Genomic DNA, 18,362 nt, shown 5'->3' with positions numbered 1-18,362 from the left:
TTATTTCATCATTATTACAGTCTTCTGTCATTCCATCTGAACCTAATCATAACTTAAATACTTGCTTCATGATTCAAGTCCAGTTACCCCCTTCTCTGAGCCTCCGTTTTCTTATTTATGTAACAAAGAGGTAGGAGTAAATGATACTTAAGGTCCATTTCAGGTCTTGCATTCTCTATGACTGCATGAGACATGCCATAAGGAAGAGATTCTGAATTTAAATCAGGATCTCAAAGAGACATCTGCTCTTCCATGTTTATTTCAGCAGTAATCACAATAGCCACGATATGGAAACAACCCATGTGTCCACTGACAGATGAATGAATAAAGAGAATGTGTTGTATACATATAATGGAATACAATTTAGTCTTAAAAAAGAAGGCAATCCTGCTATTCACAACAACATGGATGACTTGGAAGACATTATGCTAAGTGAAATAAGTCAGTCAGAGAAGGACAAATATTTCATGATTCCACTTACATAAGATATCAAAAATAGTCAAATTCATAGAAACAGAGAATACAATAGTGGTTGCCAGGAGTGCAGGGGAGAGAGAAATGGGGAGTATTGTTACTCAATGGGTGTAAAGCTTCAGTTATGCTAGATGAGTAATTTCTAGAGATCTACTATACAACATAATTCCTATAGTTAACAATATGGTATTGTGCGCTTTGAAATTTCTTAAGAGGGCAGATCTCATGTAAAGTGTTCTTACCACAAAACAAAACTAAACTGAATGAAAACAAAAGGACACATGGAAACTCTGAGAGTTGTTGGACATGTCTATCATCTTGATTGCAGTGCCGGTGTCGTGGGTGTTAGCACAGGTCCAAACTCATTGAATTGTACACATTAAATATATGCAATTCTTTGTATCTCAAGTAAACTTCAATAAAACTGTTAAAGTAAATAAACAAATAATCCAGCCCTAACACTAAAACGAACACAAAAACTTCCTTCCGCCAACTTGGCATGCTGATCTGCTAGTTGACTGTCCCTGTAAAATCCATGAGTACTAACTACATCAATATCAGTAGATGCTACTCCAGAGGGTAATCCGTTTGTGCAGAATGTCGGTATAAACAGCTATCAAGCAATTGCCTACTGGATATTTCAGTGATATTCCAGGCACCTCAGCCCCATGTGGAAACTCATGAGACAAGGCATGAGGATTTGATGGTATCCGCAAGTCTCAACCCAGAGCTTGTTCTGCCTGTATCACCCCATGGTGAGGATATACGCAAGAATTAGATAAGATTATAAATCTCAAATGATGAATTGTAATCAAGCCCTTGGAATCTCACAGGATGGAAAATAATAATTTATTATTTATGATCATTAACATTTATGATTTTTTTGTATGCAAAAACACCATATCAGGGCTGGGACTAGGGTGAGGTACGTGAGGAGCCTGGTGAGCAAAATTTAAGGATGTGCCCACTTTCAGGTTCCTGTAAGTGCCTGAGAATCTCCTTCAGTTTGGTCCCCAGAAGCTTCACTTTTCTTATCTTAGTCCTGGCCTGTTTTGTGTTTTGTACTCACTTTTCTTTCCTCTAAGAAATTCTACCTAATGACTATAACTCATTTTAAAATCTGACCTTTAACATGACCCAATTCATTTCACATCAACTGAACTAACGACTGCTTCTGCTGTTCCCACTGTAAAATATCACTCACAGTTAAAAGGCATTTCATGAACCCCCCCCACCCCATTTCCTTACTCGTTTTCTTAATTTCAAGAACAGATATACTCTTGGGGCATTTTTACACTGTGTTCTGGTTTCATATACATGTTTGTCTGATAACATATTAGAGTATAAGATAAAGTGTATGAGACAGACAATGAAAAAAAGTATGACTGCCTGGATCATAAAGATAAGTTTTCATCCTTTAGCACAGTGCTTTCTAACCAACTGGCTACTGACCTAAAGTACATTTTCAACAGTGTTATCAATACTTCCCAAAGCCTTGAACTACAAAGGGCTACACTTAATGCACTGCCATCTTTCCAAAGCCTTCTCTTTTTACAGTATTTCTGCATGTATGGGAATCCTACTCACTTATCATGCAAAATAAAAACCCCAGAGTCTTCGTTGAGTTCTCCATCTCTCTCATTCTGTACACAGCAAGCAATCAGTAGGTTCATTTTTTGTCCTTCTTGCCATCCCTATAGCTTGTACCCTAGTTAAGGTTTTCATAATTTCCGGCAGTACAACTGTGACATCATTCATTAACATTCTTTCTGACACCAGGTTTGCTCTAGTCCAGAGGTCTCATACCCATATACATGATCTAGAAAGGTAGCATCCATGAATAACATCCTTTGTGCATAAGTAATAAACAGTGGGGTGCATAGTGGCAAATGGCAGAATGCACGCCCGAACCAAAGGTGTAAGGTACTGCTCCAGTCTATTTTTAGCAGAAGTTGGAAATCTAGAATTTTTATGTGAATTCTCCCCAATTTTAAAAGTTTACAACCAGTTTAAAAAATAAAAATAATTTTAAATTTATTTTATTTTTTAATTAAATGTGCTGGGGTGACATTGGCTAATAAAATTACATAGGTTTCAAGTATACAATTCTATAATATATCATCTATATGCTGCATTGTGCGTTCACCACCCAAAGTCAAATCTCCTTCTGTCACTCGTATGTGGGATATAAAACTGAAAGCAACAAATGAACAAGACAAACAAAAAACCACAAAACTTAAAAATGTTTTGAATATCAAACAAAATACACCTTTATGTATCTGGTCTGAGAGCAGCCAGTGTGTGACCTCTTCCCTACTGTAGTCGATCACCTCTGCTACCCTGTCAGAGCACGCTTCCAAAGCACAGACAGTACCGTAGCTCTCCCTTGCCTAGAAACCATAAAAAGATTCCTCTGTGCCTATAGGAGAAATCCAAATCCTTGGCAACACTGTAAGACCTTGCACAACTTTGACTCTGCCGAACACGCAACCATTCCTTTTCTGTACCCTACACTCCAGCCAAATCAGATTGATTGCATTCTCTTGAACATATCCTACGCTTCTCCCCCTTGGCACCTCTCTTCACATTACTCTGTCCACTTCATCTCTGACTGGAATGCTCCAGATGCCCATCATATGTGCCCTCTGACATCTTCCAAGTTAGTTTCTCTTACGCAAAACTGGTTGCTACTTCATTCTTCATGCATAAAATGTTTGTAGGTATACTCCTGTGGCATTTTCATACTGTGTTCTGATTTTATGTACATGTTTGTCTCTCCTGCCCTATTCTGAGCTCCTTGAGATAGCAGTCATGTCTCACCCATCTTTTGCTTTCCCTAGCACAGTGTCCAGTACAAAATGGTAGGTATTCAGTTAAGTGTTCCTTGACTAATGAGTGACTAAAAGCACAGATGCAAAAAAAAGCCTTTAAGCTGATTTTTGTTGAGGTAAACAGTGTGAGTCTCCTCATGGGGTTTAGCTGAGACTAGAATCCATAGAGTAAAGCTGGGTTTAGAAGACAAAGGGAATAGCCTAGGACTATTGGCATCAGTTATAACTGTTTTCCTTATCTGAGGTAAGCAACAATAACAAACACTTCATAGTCATGTAGCATCTTTTTTGGATGAGCTCTCCACCCATTGTAGATATGATCACTACCTTGGGAGTGAATCAACTTGCTCCATGATCACAGAGTCAATCTTTGGCCCAAATAACAGATGTAAGAAATTCCAATTCCACATCAGTGTTCTGAGTTCCAGAACCTGCCATCCCATTAACAGTGTTCTCCTTATCAAGGCACATTCACCAGAAGCAAGCTATGAAGGAAGTTGGTTGGGACACCTGCTTAGATATGCTTCTCACGCACTCATGTTCAATCAAGAACAAATCATAGACACTCCAGTTACCACAAGACAGGACTCCAGCTACCACAGTATGGATTGTTTTGGTAGCTCACTAATCCTCCCCCTACTGACTGAGTTAGTTAATCGCTCTTAAGCTATTTACCATCCTCCCCTACCCTACACTTTCTAGTGAAGGGGTGTGATTTCCAGATCCTGAGGCTGTCTGAGCCTCAGATACAGAATCAGGAGACACATCTCCCCATACAGAGGTCTTATCTCTACAATGCAGCAGAGTGTGACCACTTAATAAACATTCTGATTATGCCCCTCTGGGTCCTTCATTGGAAAATAGGATGCAACAGATCTTGCAAACATAATTTTCTGGACCTAATCACAATTTGGTGAGATATAAGGCGATAGTGAAATCTCAGAAGATTTGAGTGTGAAAATGAAGCTTTACACTTCAGTTTAGAAGTTCCAAAGTTAGAGTTTGCAACTTTGTGCTTTACTTTTGATGTTATATAAGAGATGTAGTGGAAATGACATCTCCAAAGTAATTGCATTACCACCTTTATTGGGTGTATACCTTATGTGTCATGAATTTTATATGTAGTATCGAAGATCCTCAAAACAACCTTGAACAATAGATATTATTATTCCCAATTTACAGAGAAGAACACAGGTTAAGTGATTTTCCAAAGTTGTTCAATTGGAATGTAGCTGGGCCAAGATTAAAAAAAAAAAAAAAAAAAATTAGCCTTTCTGATTCTTCAAGTCCATGCTTTTTCCTGCCCACTGTGCTGCAAAAGAATATATCCAAGGAGATGGATAATAAAAATGAAAGACAGTTCTCAGATCCATTTTTGCTTAGAGATGGAATTTTCCACTATATGTGGGTATATATACTAACCTGTAAGCTCCTGTGGTATACAAAATAATTATATCATTGACTTAAAAGAAGCTGGAAAAAGATCCTCCTTCATCATTCAACTCCCTCCAGTTTATTTCATGCTAGAAACAGATACTGTTCTTTAAAGTGAAGCAAAGTTTGCAGAATAGAATAGGATAGGATAGGATAGGATAGGATAGGATAGGATAGGATAGGATAGGATAGAATTCATAGAAAGCATTTCCTGTAGAGAAAAGGATCATATTTCAAAGGACCCTTCCCATAAGAATTATGAAGACAAGGAAACGAGGTATTAATAAGTTGAATGCTAAAGTAAAATAGACATAGCCAAATGAATAGTATTAGCCCAGGATTAGCTGAGATATAGGTGGGCCAATATTTTGACTACCTGGTGCTTAGACTCAGATCACACAACTACTACTACAAATCAGGAGGAAGGAACTTAAGTCAGTAGTTTAGAAGCTATCACCAGAGACAATGATTAAACATGGGAGGGAGACAGAAAGAACAAATCCATAATGTAGTTTTGAAGTATGATAAAAAGTATGATAAAGTATGATATCTCTAATTAGCTTTGCAAATTAAGAGTATTCTAGGAACCTAACAAACAGGTGAAAGTTTAAGACTCAACACTTTTTAGGGAAATCTTTCTTGTAGCAAGCTTGTTAGACAACATTTCTTCTCTACGCTCCAAGCCTAGAAAAGGGAAGTGTGGGGCTTGGGAGAGAAAGAGGTACCAGAGATATTTTCTGGAATAATCTGATGCTTTGGATACTTTACCACAGAGATGCAAAAGAGTGAAATTCCAAGATTAACTGAGAAGAATAAGGAGTCCAGAGGCCAGAAGGCTTTTCAAAGGACCATAAAATGTCTGCAGTGAAAGAGGTGAGGGATTATCCAGTCCAACCAGAACATTTTACCAATGAAGAAATTGAGGTCTGCTGATAAAGTGGCCAGTTATGTTGCTAAGTGCGGCAGAGCTCTTAGAACCCAGGTTTCTTGTCTCTCAGGACAGTGTTCCTCCCACTCCCTCTCGACACTAGTGGAAACGATACAGGAATAAATGGTGACTACAAGAAGCAAAGGTATATGTCCAATAGTCCAGGTTGGTGTCAGGGCCCCATGACAAATACCTGAGGCTCCTGGGACTGAACAGAAGATGGATTTGACCCAAAGATTGAATACTTATATCCACATGTTTTCTACTTATATAAACTCATGATCAATTAAAAAAAAAAAAAAGAGGAGAATGGATAAATGAATTGGGACTTTCAGGCAAGGGTATACTGCTCAATAACAAAAAGGAATAGATCGCTGATACAATGGCATGGGTGAAAGAATGAATCTCAAAAACCTGCATGTTAAATGAAAAAAAAAACCACAAAAACAGTTTAGAGACTACCACCAGATACATTCATGATCTGAATATTTCACTGCATCTAAATTATACCTCAATTAAAAATGAGAAAAAGGCAAGAAGAAAATAAAGAATTTTAACAAGTGATATTATAAATATATTCTTATAATATACTAATATACAATATGTAAACATGTAAGTAAATAAAGAAAAATAGGAAAAACATGAATTCTATAGCTCATTGAACATAGCGAATGACCCAGCTAGGCAAGGGTTTAATTTTCGAAGTGCAAACAAGCTAAAATTGTGCTTTTTCTTTTTTTAAGGACAGACATCATTAGAAAGTGATGCTCTATTTCTTTGCTGCCTTAAATAGCTCCTATTCATAATTTAATCTTTGTTTTCATAATGAGATCTGCAGCTCTTTCAATCAACTCCTTACACAGAAAAGTTAAAGAACAATTTCAGAGGAGGAAGGGATATTTGAAACCATCTTGTCCAAGACATAATTGGGTAGTTGGAGAAAACATATCCAGAAAGGGCAGGTGATTTTACCAGAAGAGGCAGGACTAGAAACTAGTTTTCTAAGCTTCCGGGATGAGGTTTTGTCACTGTACCACATGCCCATAGTCTTGAGGAATGCCTTAAAGTTAGCCCGTCTCCAGACATCAACTTTACTAAGCACTGTCACCAAGAATCCTAAAAGCATAGAGGTACAAATTATAGAGCTTGTTTTTCTAATGTGTCTTCCACGTGGCTGACACAAAGAATCCACAAAGGTTGTGATTCACACACATGTCATCGCTAGGCCGGTTTTAATGAAGAACCTACAGTATAACCACAGCCCTGGTGCTCTCCAAATTCTCCTGAAAGGTCAGGGACAGTCTGACTACACCACAGCCCAAGCAACCCCTGTGATAGGACCTGAGAGGAAGAAAAGCAAGTCCCAAACAAAGTAGCATTTTCCTAAATGGTCTGGATGCTTGCCATATCATATCACTCTACTTTTAGTACACTGAGCCTGAGTTTACAGGAGGCCTCTGGGAGTCAGAACCAAGGCAGTTGGTGGAAAAGGAGGCTACTGACTTTGGGAACGGGCTGGGACACTAGCACTGGCTCATGCAATTTCATACCATGGGTGAGTCACCTCACTATAGTTTCCTCACCTGTAAAATGAGACAATAGTGTTCCTTTGTGGGGTTGAGAGAACTAAATGACAATGGAAGCCCAAGTCGAGCACTCCACAAATGCAGGGATTCACTGTTATAAGGGGTAGCATAATCTCTTCTCCTGGCCATGGGAATAACAATATGGCTTTCTTCTCCATTTTCAATATCTGACCCTCTAGGCCAGAGAGGAAGACGTCGTTGCATGTAGGTAAAACACAGCCTCCAGTGACCCCAACTATCCCTTGAATTCAGAGATACTGATTCCCAAATAGGCAAGAGGTATGGTAAAGATCTGAACGTGCCTCCCTACGAAACCCCACCCCCCACCACCAAAAGCTGGGTAAAGTTAGAAGGAAATCTTATGTTTCTTAGAATATGAGGGAATAGGAAAACATGGGACGTGGAAAAAGTACCTCTGTCTAGTGATAGATAAATCTTTATGTCTCTGAGTGCTCTAGGAACTAGGACTGGAATAATACCAAGTACCCTAAATTAACTTGCTTGGTACGTTTTTCTCATATTTTACCTGTAAAGCGTGATTTATCATTTACTATTTGTGGATAGTAAAACCAAAGTTCAGAAAAGTAAAATACTTATCCTCATTAGGTGTATAACATTTTAGTGGTAAAGCTGGGTTTTATAATCAGACCTGTCTGATTCAATCCCATGGCTCCCCGCCACACACCCCACTTTTTGCTGTTTACTCAAATAAATAACCCTTTTAGAGATGTGTTAGCCCAGGCTTTTCAATGATTACCACATTTATTGCTAGTCCTAGAAGTGATGTGCAAAATGTTTGTTGGAGCCTTGGGGGCTCTAACTATAGAATAAACATCACTTATCCTTGTTGACCTCATAAGGGAGCTGTTGGCCTTGAAATCTAACCTAGACTAACAACTGACACTTGCAGAGTGCTTTTAGATATTTAGATAAGACTCTATTAAAAGCACCAATAAAATCGTTTCCCTATTTATACACCAGACTGTCCGCCAATATCAGAGTTTAAAGCAGCTTTGTGTAGTCCAAATGCCATTCCCTGTTTGTAGGTACAGTCAGGCTTCTCTCTTTCCTAGAGAATTTTAGGCAAAGGAAGAAATCCTCTTTGGTGATTCTTATCAAGTTGTGAGAAGAAAGAAGTGTGGGAGATACCACTGCAAATCATGACTCTTATCCCCAGTTTTAACTTCCGAAGTCTTATAAGAAGTTGCATTTCAGATTTGCAAAGGGAAAATAAAAACCACTTGTGTGAAATGGTCCTGCTTGTTACCTAAGGTCGTACATGTTCACGGAGCCAAGCTCATTTTTAGTGAATTCTGAGAGCAAGATGATACAGTGAGGGGCTCAGGGCTGGACAGGCCAGGCCTTTCTATTGGACTCTGATTACATCACATGTTTAGGACCACCTCAGCCGTAGGGAAGGACATGGGTTTAGGAGTTCCAAAATATGGGTTTAAATCTCTCTTATTATTTAGAAGCAAATTTCTGTCACAAAGCTCATTATCCTCCTGGAATCTCTCTTTTTTTTTCATCTGTAGAATGTAGATCACAATGCATCCAATAGCATGTTAGGACACTAAAGTAAATAGAACATATATTTTAATACTAGAACAATATTAAATACAATTAGCCATAAGATAATGATAAAATAATCAAGTATATTATAAGCCATAAACTGCTAAATAAATACTGGTCATTATTTGAGATTATTTATTGGAAGCTACCTGACCATACAGGACTTGGAAGAGGAACCACTAACAATAGTTTTTAATAAGAGTTTGCATAGATTAATCTCTGGTCCAAAATTGTTCCACGCTTTCCCTAACAAGATAGATAGGAAGACAAGGTACAGAGTTCCTGACTCTCCTCAAATCACAAATCGAAAAGGATTCAGACCCAGATCTTATCAAACCAAGGCAAGCCTCTCATTTCATTATCATTCTATTTCCCTTTCTTGATACTTGAGCAATGATCCCTTTATGGTTCCCAACTCATTCTTGTAAAGCGTATTTTTTCTCTAAGTAATGGCAATATTTAGAAAGACCTCAAATATGAAAAAGATTCTGAAAAGCAAGACTGCTGGCACAGAAGAAACAAACAATGGTCTTAATATTTAGTCCCTGGCCGTCAAACTTGAAATAGGGGCAATTTCAAGATGGATCAAACAATTCAAACAAGGGCAACAGAAGAGACTGCATTTCTCAATTGGCTGTGAGGGCAACTATTTTTCTCCTTTTCCCTGCCCCAAAGCAACCCAATTTAGCTATAAGCACAAAGAACAGAGGTCTTTCTTGCTTATCAGTAAGAATAGCAATGCTGGAAATTAAGCAGGTAGTCCAGATTACTTCTCAGCTCCTCTCTACCTCTAGAACCAGTCAGTCTAGGAATAGCACAAAACAGGGATACTATATTTTTATTGAAAAAATATGACTATACACATAGTATTTTGATAAGGATAGTGCAAATTCCTAATTCAGTCACTACCTATAAAGAATGAAAATATGTCAGATTCCTCATCTGTAAATGATAAGGATGTAGATAGGGTCTCTAAAAGCCTGTGATGCTCTGAGAGTTTAGGATTTCTATGCCACATGAACACAGAGTTAGGCAACTAAGCTGATCGTAAAACCCGGAATCAAGTCTCATGGACCCAATGCCATTTTTGTGGAAAGGTATTGAAAAGATAAACTCTGTAAGTGGAATTATTTCAATTTCTATTCATTTGGGCTCTACTGAAAGTAACACAACCCATTTATAGAGTATTAAAAAGCAGTAAGAAATATATACCAATTAAATGTCTTATGAAAACCTAGGTGGTACACCTAATAGAATTAGGCAGGTCATGGAATCAAACTGGAAAATTCATCCACACATTCATTCATACATTGAGCCTCTACTGTGTGTAAAGCAGAATTATAAGCCCCACAGGGATACAGTGAGGAATCAGACCATGGATACTGCCCTTGTCAAGTTGCTCACACAGAAACAATAAGAAGGAACTCCATACAGGTTTGGAAAGTTGACAAAACAGAAAAGTCATAGAACACCAAATGCTTATTGTATAAGGATAGGGGAAATATGGCAGCCTAAGACTGGCATCAATTATTGCTATAGAAATATGAACACACATGAATGTTTTGTATTTGCCTTCCTCCAAGCCTGTAGACTAAAGAGAATCTTTTATTTTATGCTTAAAGGGACAACATCAAAGAATTTAAAGCTCAAGATGTGGGAAAGCCAAAGCTCATATAAAGAGAAATCAAAACAGTAGTTCGGCAGTAAAAGCTTTTGATACATTTTTCTTTATTTTCCCCCTTCTTTAAAGAAAATTAAAATAAACATTTCCTGAAGTTTCGAAAAACCTAACATGACCCTACAGTTTTGGACAGAAGTAATATACGAAATTTTGCTGAAATAAAAGCAAATTGCCTGAAAGCATTTGTTCTAAATTCTGACAGACAGGTGTTCACACGATATATAACAAGTCCTTACTTCCTTATCAAAGATGCAAAGGCATGCACAGGAGAAGATGTACCCGTGAGATAATTATAATGATTTCTTTGCAACATAAATCATCGTCCTTGCCTGTGAAGACTGGGTGGAAGGCTGGCCCCTTGATTCAAGAACTGTTACCTACGCTAACAACAACATTTCTGAAAAATAAATAAATAAATTGATCCCATTTTCGATAACATCAAAAACAATATAATACTTAGGAGGTGAAAATCTCTACACTGAAAACCACAAGATTATGGTGGAAAAAAAAATCAAACACACTAATAAATGGAAAGTTATCCATGTTTATGTATTAGAAGAAATGATAGTGTTAAAATGTCAGTACTACCAAAAGCTATCTATAGATTCAATGCAATCCCTATCATGATTCCAATAGTATTTTTTTTTTGGAAGTAGAAAAAACAATCCTGAAATTTATATGAAATCACAAAAGACCACGACTAGCCAAAGAAATCCTGAGAAAGAAGAACAAAGCAGGTGACGTCACATTTTCTGATTTCAAGCTATATTATAAAGTTATAGTTATCCGAACGGTATGTTACTGGGATAAAAATAGACAAATAGACCAATGGAACAGAATTAAGAGCCCAGAAATAAACCCTAACATATACAGCCAACTAATATTTGGCAAGTGATCCAAGACTCCTCAACGGAGAAAATACAATCTCTTCAATAAACAGTGCCAGGATAATTGGATATTCAAGTGTAAAAGAATGAAACTAGACCCCTATCTTACACCATTCACAAAAATTAACTCAAAATGGATTAAAGACTTAAACATAAGACCTGAAATCATGAAACTCTTAGAAGAAAACATAGGAACAAAGCACTTAGACATGGGTCTTGGTGATTAATTTTTAGATACGATACCTAAAGCATAAGCAACAAAGTAAAAAATAAAGAAACAGGACTATATCCAATTAAAGAGTTTCTGCACAGCTAAAGAAACCATCAACAAAGTGAAAAGACAACCTGTGAAATGGGAAAACACATTTGCATATCTTATATCTGATAAAGGGTTAGTACTCCAAAATATAAAAAGAACTCATATAACTCAATAGCAAAAAAAAAAAATAACCCAATTTAAAAAATAAAAGACCTGAATAGACATTTCTTCGAAAGAAAATATAGGAAAGACCAACAGATACATGAAAAGATGCTGAAAATCATTAGAGAAATGCAAATTAAAAACACATGAGTTATCACCTCACACCTGTTAGAATAGCCATCATTAAAAAGACAAGAGATAACAAATGCTGGCATGGATGTAGAGAAATCAGAACCCTTGTACACTGTTGGTGGAAATGTAAATTGGTACAGCCACTATGGAAAAGAGTATGGAGAAACCTCAAAAAATTAAAAGTAGAATTGCCATATGATCCAGGAATTCCTTCTGGGTATATATCCAAAGAAAATGAAAACAGAATGTTGAAGAGATAGCTGCACTCACAGGTTCACTGCAGCATTATTTACAATAGCCAAGACACGGAAACAACGTAAGTATGCATTGATGAATGAATAGATAAAGAAGTTCCATTGTATGTACACAATGAAATATTATCCAGCCCTTAAAATGAGGAAATCCTACCATTTGTGACAAAATGGATGGACCTAAAAGGCAATATGCTAAGTGAGTTAAGTCAGGCAGAAAGAGACAAATACTGTGTGATCTCACTTACATGTGGACTCGAAAACAACACAGCACAAAACAAAACGAAAACAACACTCATAGAAAAAGAGATCAGATGTGTGGTTACCAGAAGTGAGGGCTTGGGAGAAGGGAGAATTGGAGGAAGATAGTCAAAAGGTACAAACTTCCAGTAATACGATAAATAAGTACTAGAGAGGTAATGTACAACATGATGACGATAGCTAACACTGCTGTATGATATGTAGGAAAGTTGTTAAGAGAGTAAATCCTAAGAGTTCTCATAGAAAGAGACTGTTTTCCTTTCTTCTTTTCTTTTTATTATATTATATGAGAAGACAGATGCCAGCTGAACCTATTGTGGTATCATTTCATAATATATGTACTTGTAAATCAAACCATCATGGTGCAAGCCTTAAACTTATATAATGATGTATGTCGATTATTTCTCAACAAACTGGAAAAAAAAAAAGAAAAGAAAACTGCTGTCTTACTAAGAACATCTCTCCCCTTAGGTAAGAACGGCTACAGCCACCCTGCCCACACAATACCTCCACTGCTAGCCCAGTGATGAAGCTTTTCCTCACAGTAGCGGACGTCCTTTCTTGCTGCCACTGCTGATGGCTGCTGGAGCTGTCTCACTTGCCCCTCACTTATTCTCTAGTAGGAGCAGGACCCCATGAACAATTATTTTATCTAACTCTGGGTGAAATGCACCTCCTTGTGGGCTAAAGTAGGCCACTGACTGGTATATGTGTCTGCGATAAAACGAGGACAGACAGTAAGAAAAATACACTGAACAAGATAGGAGTTACTTCTTCCATAAACTCTTCCAGGACTTTCAGTAAGGTGATGCCCCTCTCGGGTATTTCTCATCCGTGAAATGGGAAGGCTGAATTGAATTCTGTTAAGCTTTATGAATTGTAATATTCATTAATTTTATGAATTGTAATATTCATTCATATCTGGAATTTGGGAACTGGCTATGTAAATTTTCACTGATCATTCAAATCCTCTCACTTAGTGTCCCAGGTGATACAGCAAGATCTAGGATTGCATTATCTGGTCCACGGGAAAAAAATGTAACCTAGAAACATTTATTCATGTATGAAATTAACAGTTATGGGACATCAGCATTATGCAAGGCCTAGTGCTAGGTACTTGGGGTTATAATGAACAAGACAAACAGTTCTCTGCATTGCAAGAGCTCACCACCTAGTGGGGGAAACTTAGGAATTAAACAGATAAATTCAAATTTCAATTGTAGGTTTTATGGTTGTTGGTAAAAAGTTGTCTTAGATCAACGATGAGAAAGCAGGTGACTTCGCTCATGCTACCAGAAGGCTGGTTGCATGACATCTGAACCACTGAGATAATTGGCCAGAGGAACTCCAAGGAACCAGGCTCAAACATTTCACACTAGCATTGGAATTAATTAGCCTTGGGCCTCATGCCTAGACAGGAAAACAAAAACAAGCAAACGAAAAATAAGAAACAAAAACTCCCAAACAAACAAAAAACAACCAAAAAATGAAAACTTAAACCATGAATAAAAACTAGGTTTGATGAAGGATGCAGATACAAAATACAGCACCAACAGCATGTTTCTATCGGTTCCTGCTACTTGATACCAGAACATGTATCATCATGTTGACAAGAAAACAGGGTGTGTACAGAGCTAAAAATTCAGACCAAAGGTAAGAAACATTTCTGTGGGACCAACATAAAAGACATTTGGCTGAGTGACATTTTTTAACCTAAGTTTTTAAAAGGAGGGTTTTGTGGAGGATTTTGCTTTTAATGACAATATTTTGGTCTTGTTCGTCTTAAAGTGGGCAAAAAAAATTACAAAAGAATAGTGCTACTTTAATAATAATGTGAACAGTACAACACAAACCTATATAAAATATACCCTGAAAAATACATGTGTAAACATATTTTTCTCTTCCAAATGAGGAAAATCACAATATGTAAATTTTGTAAAGAATTAACAGTGCTTTCTGGGTCATCCTCCAATGGACAGATTAAACGTCTTCATAAGTTCTGGGGTTTTTGGAGATGGACTTCTTCGTGGTCCATGGTTGCAGGAAGATCTCTAACGAAAATAAATGAATTTGGGGCTGATTGAGAGGGTACCATGGCTGGATTTGTAAGTGAAGACATTTTGCTTAGTGAAATCTTTCATCAGAAAAACTGCCAAGGCTCCAACAGCCCTTCAAGAACACAGAAACATGTTCAAACCAGTTTTGCCTGCAGACAGAAGGACGCTAATTTCTTTACCCAGATTCTCTTGAACCTTCTTGCATGCAGAAGCATAAAAATAGCCACGCTGTATAAAATGCCTCTAGGATCCAGCCCTCCACCTGCGGAAAGGAATTCAAGTTTCAACTCTGTCTTGCTGCCACAGGTTTGCTTTGGAGCCTAATTACCAGCTAAGTTTGATGACAAGGTAACTGGCTCCAGGGGCTTCTTGTTCTCCCCAAACAAAACAAAAAACAAATTCCTGAAGCAAGACCTGAAACGTACCATTGGGAATCCAGAATGAGTGATGCAATTCCAAACTGGCTGGTCTCCTCCTTATCTTCCCATCGGCAGCTTCCCTGAAGAGTCTGTCTCCATAAGTATGGACCAGCTTTGACAGGTACTTACTGACAAATGACAATTATTTTAATAATCGTCATTTGCAATCATTTGCTGATTTACAGTCAAAAACACTCTCATAGAGGAGATCTCACTTGATGGCCACAACTCTGAGGCAAGTATGCAGAGGAGAGAGCAGGACTTATTAATTTATTTAACTGGGTGAAAGTTTACACTACTATAGAGTGGTAAAACTGGGCGCACGAGATACAGTGTCATGGACCTGTCCCATGCATTCCTCTCCAGTCCTTTTTTATGAAGGAGGATGATTCTGGACTCTTAGCCACCTGGGACAGTCCAGGGCCGGTAGAGGCAAGATCACTCACCAACCTACCTGGGAGGCTACCGCACAACTAGGCTGCCTCTGCAGAGAGTATTACCCTCAGGAGAGTGCAACTTGACAACATACAAACCTGTTTAACATTGAAATGGGCTGCCCTGTGAAATGGTAGCTCACATCACTGAAGATATAATCACTGACTTGGAAACTGTAGAGGAGATTCCTTTATTGGGTGAGGCTTTTTTAAACAGTACCTGTTTACAAAATACTGAAGAGTGCGGTATTAGCTTTCACTTGCGGCCTAATAATTGTAGTGGCTTAAAACAGCATATGTTTATTATCTCTTAGTTTCAGAGGGTCCATGGCTTTGCTGGGTCCACTACTAAGAGCCTCACAGGCTGCAATCAGGGTACTAACTGAAAGGCATTCTTATCTGGAGACTAGACTGGGGAAGAAGCCTTTTCTCAACATATTCAGGTTTTGGCAGAATTCATTTCCTTTTGGCCGTCTGACTCTGGGCCTGGCTATTGGTTGGCTGTTAGCTGGAGGCCTCCCTTAGGTCCTAGAGCTAGCCCACAGCTCCTAGAGGCCTTGTTTCATGGGGTCCACCAACACGATCACTTACTTCCTAAAGCCTACAAGAAGAGTCTCCCACTCCGGGATTCTGAGATGGGCTCTGATATAATGTGCTGTAATTATGGGAGTTACATCCCACTGCCTTTTGCATCTTCTATTGATTAGAAGCAAGTTACAGGCCCCACCCGTACTTAAGAAGAGAGAGTTACACAAATAAGTAAACACTGGGAGATGTCCCACTAGAGCTTGTCCCCCACAAGGAACTATGTAGAAAATCTAACATCCTTTGTAATGTGCCTTCTAATGTCTCAGAATAAATATGACCCCTTTCCATCCAGTGCGGCTCATGAAAATCAAAGAGATACATATGTACCATCATATTTATGAGACTCTCCTAAAGTGTTCTGAGGGGAGGTGGTAATAATGCATATCCAGACAGTGAAATGCTTCGCCCATATGGCCTGCAAGAATCAGCTTTCCGAAGCATAGTAAGGTCCGTGTAGCTTGATACATTATCACAATGTGAGGAGGTGCTGCTTTCCCACAGAGCGCGAGCTAGAGTGAGAGTCAAAAGACTTGGGTTCTTATCACTTTCTTCCTTGGTCTCATTGTGTCATCATGGGCAAGCCATAGCCAAATGTTATGATTCTAAAATTAAGTTGAGGAAATACCTGTAAGTCTGAGAGATCTCTCTGCCCTGGGTCCCCAGCCCATCTATGCAGTGGATACCTAACACAAGGAGGAGGTTGGTAGGGTGGGAGGCAGGCCCACAGGGTTCTCTGCTTGCTCTCTGGGCTCCCTGCTTAGAAAGCGTATGCTTGTCAGATGGCACAGAGAGGGAATGTGCCTGGCTACAGACCAAAAATATCATTTTACATCCAGGCAGATGGGCTGGGCTGAGGTCTGGCTGCTCAGTCCTAAAAGAATCAGGAATCTTTAGCAGCTGTTGGGACAACGACTACTTGGGAACTCTCCTCCCCTCTGATGTTGAACCTGAACTTCTTGAGCTCTAATCCCTAATTTTGCTTTCTGGATAGATGTCTAGATGGTCTTATCCATAGTACTCCATGACGCTTTTAGTTTTTGTACTATCACCGGTTTCAAAGCTATAGCGATGTTGCCATGTCTCTGGGGATATGCTGCTCATCTCCCTCCTCTCCATCATTGCCAAGTCTGATGATCTGGACCAAAATCCATTAGAATATGGAGCTCTTGCCTGGCACCATTTCCTAGTAGTCCCTTGTGAATTGTGGGGTGCATAACAGAACAATGATAGAGAAATCTCAGCATCCACAAACAGATTCTTTTGTCATCCAAGGCCACAGATGCTTGCTGCAAATATTACTCAATTTAATTTTACATAAATCTATTGAGCACCATTATAAAATATAAAACACTATAGGTAGGTTTAAAATTCCACAAAAATCTTTACACTTTGATATTTCTAAATCCCGAAGGATAGTTGATTTGCAATGCAACAGTCAGTTCAACAACAATCCAGTATAACCACAAAAACGGAATAAGTTCCTGGACTCTGCAATAAACTTGACCCATAATGCTGAGCGTCTTACTATAATAAGACAGGTCAACATATCACTTAGCATCTCTGAATTTTATAGGTCTATATAGAGAGACCTCTGGGGTTTGCTGAATGCACTAGAAGAAACAACCTTCTTCACTATTTATGAAGTATGTGTGTTCCTTGGGAGTGGGTGCTGTTTTAAAATAATACTTAGACTCCAGGGGTTGTGCATACTCTATTTTTTCAGCTTATAAGTTTTAAAAAGCTTCTATGAATTCTATATTCTTTACTAGCAGTGTTGATGCTTAAATATGCCTGAAAATTCTGAAGAGCTTTTGTTTTTCTGGTACGTGTGGAAATCACAAGAAGTGTCCATTTCTTTCTTTTGCATATATCAGTCATTATATTTTTACAGAGCTTACTCATACCCCTGACATTTACACAAGACAATTTATACTTTCTGAAATTTCTTAACATGTCTTTTAATCTTCAAAATATTCTTGTGAGTCAGGGAGGATAAGAGTTTCTTCCTCTCTCTCTCTCTCTCTCTCTCTCTCTCTCTCTCTCTCTCTCTCTTTTCTCTTTCTCTCCCCTCCCTACTTTCCTCCTTCCCTCCCTCCCTTTCCTTTCTATAAAAAAACTGAGACTTTAAGGTATTTTCCAGGGTCATATGGTGACTCAATAGCAAAGCTGGGGTGAAAAGTCAGGTCATGCAAGGGCCAAGCATGAACTTTTTAAACTCAGCATTATCTATTCAGATAACAGGAATTCAGGTGTCGACGCTACCATTTTTAGCCATGTGTACTTGGAGTTTTCACTTTACCTCTCTGAACTTCTGTTTCCTTATTAGGATCATGTAGCCAATGATATCTGAAGTTTGTACCTCACATAGTTCTTCTAAAGACCAAACAAGGAAATGCATGAAATTGG

At 38.4% G+C, this 18,362-nt stretch overlaps 1 protein-coding gene across 20 annotated transcripts in view; it reads right to left on the bottom strand.

The window, feature by feature from the left end:
• LPP (LIM domain containing preferred translocation partner in lipoma) overlaps positions 1-18,362 on the bottom strand; it is a 650,163-nt gene that overhangs the window by 39,673 nt on the left and 592,128 nt on the right. The gene's annotated exons all lie outside the window — the stretch shown is intronic.

This window comes from Rhinolophus sinicus, linkage group LG01 (genome assembly GCF_036562045.2).
Source record: "Rhinolophus sinicus isolate RSC01 linkage group LG01, ASM3656204v1, whole genome shotgun sequence".
In the NCBI taxonomy this organism is placed as follows: Eukaryota; Metazoa; Chordata; class Mammalia; order Chiroptera; family Rhinolophidae; genus Rhinolophus; species Rhinolophus sinicus.
Note: the sequence above shows the minus strand (reverse complement) of the source record. Positions and strands in the feature narration are given on the sequence as shown.